Genomic DNA, 1,922 nt, shown 5'->3' on the forward strand with positions numbered 1-1,922 from the left:
GGCTGATGGAGCTGCAGCTGCCAGGGTGACACTGCCCTGCCCGGGTCCGTGTGCTGGGCACAGGGGGTGATCCTGTCCTGCTCTGGATCCCGGGGTGATCCCAGCCCCATCCTGCTCTGGATCCCGGGGTGATCCTGTCCTGCTCTGGATCCCGGGGTGATTCCAGCCTGTCCTGCTCTGGATCCCGGGGTGATCCCAGGCCTGTCCTGCTCTGGATCCTGGGGTGATTCCAGCCTGTCCTGCTCTGGATCCTGGGGTGATCCCAGGCCTGTCCTGCTCTGGGTCCCGGGGTGATTCCAGCCCCATCCTGCTCTGGATCCCGGGGTGATTCCAGCCCCGCTCCCCTGATCCCGGCTGGGCTCAGCTGCTGCCTGTGGGACAGCGCCTGTTCCTGCCCTCACAAAGGCTCTCTGTGGGCTCCAGCTGCTGCTCCCACAGCCCCTGGCAGGAGCCAGAGGCACCTCTGCCTGCCTGAGGAGGAGGGGAAGGAGCAGAAATGTCCCATTCTGTGAGGAGCAGCAGGGCCCTGCTCTGTGACACCGCTGGGGCCTGTCCCCTGCCCGGGCTCCCGCTGCCATTCCCTGGAAAGCCTTTCCCAGGCTGTGCTGTCCCTCTGGCCCCGATGGTTTCCTGATGGCTGCGAGCCCGAGCTGTCCTCAAGCTGTCCCTGCTGAGTGCCAGGCTGCAGATCCCAGCTGCTCCCCTGGGCTGTGCTCTCGGCTTCCACAGGGATCCTGCAGGGACCGCGTTTGGAGCCTTTCTCCTCTCATTCATCCTGCAGGGTGAGTTAAGGGACACCCGTGGCTGTGCAGAGTGGCCCAGGAAAGGCAGAAATCCATGGAATCCACCCATTCCCACCCCAGCCATGGCAGGGACAGCTCCAACTGTCCCAGGAGCTCCAGCCCCAGTGTCCAGCCTGGCCTTGGGCACTGCCAGGGATCCAGGGACAGCTCTGGGCACCTGGGACAGGGCTTTGCTCCATCCCAGGGAGGAACTTCTCCCTAAAATCCTCCTAAAGGTGCCTGGGGAGAGCTGGTGGTGACGGGAGGAGCAGCTCAAGGCCGCTGCCCACCCTGGGGAGCGCTGGGGAGGCCCCACCTCATCCAGATGTTTACATCTGCAGGGCGCACCCGAGGGCAGAAGCGTTTGGTGGCAGCAGGGCTCTGGCTGCTGCTGCCATGGCTGTGCTCTTCCAACTCATCTTCTGTGCCAGGAAACCCCTGAGAAGTCCCCTGAACCTTCCTGGCCCCAAATGTCACCTTGGGCCAGAGGTCCCTGCAGCACTCTGGGTCAGGGCCCAGAAGCTGTCCCCATTTTCAGGGTAAAATCATTTGCAAAGCTTTAATTACCGCTGCCAATCAATATTGCTATTGGGATTTGAATAACTATTGATGAATCCTTGCCCTGAAGGTGGCAGGGAGAGGTGGGTGACCCCGGGAAGCACCAAGGGGCTGGCAGGGTGTGCAGGAAGGGAAGTGAGCATTCCCCATCCCCACAGAGCTGCTCCTGCTCTGATGATGACAATAAAATCCAACCCTGGAAGGGTCCAAGGCCAGCTTGGAGCAGCCTGGGACAGCGGGAGATGTCCCTGCTCATGGCAGGGGTGGCCCTGGGTCCCTTCCACTCAAACCAGTCTGCAATTCCAAACTCAAACCAGTCTGCAATTCCACAATTAAAAGCATTGTTACTATTAATTAATATAAAAATACTAATGTCAATAATCAATATCATTAATAATAACAATAACAACAACAGTGGAGCAGACTGAGGGTCACAGAGGTGTCTCTGGTGGGGCAGGTGGAGTTAAAGAACTGCTTTAATCACTTCTCCCCCTCCCCTTGTGCAGGCAGCCCATGGGAACCTCCAAGGCTTTCCTGGGGCTGGAGAGGGAGGGAAGTGGCAGTAGGGATGGATGATGGATG

This window comes from Parus major, unplaced genomic scaffold (assembly GCF_001522545.3).
Source record: "Parus major isolate Abel unplaced genomic scaffold, Parus_major1.1 Scaffold391, whole genome shotgun sequence".
In the NCBI taxonomy this organism is placed as follows: Eukaryota; Metazoa; Chordata; class Aves; order Passeriformes; family Paridae; genus Parus; species Parus major.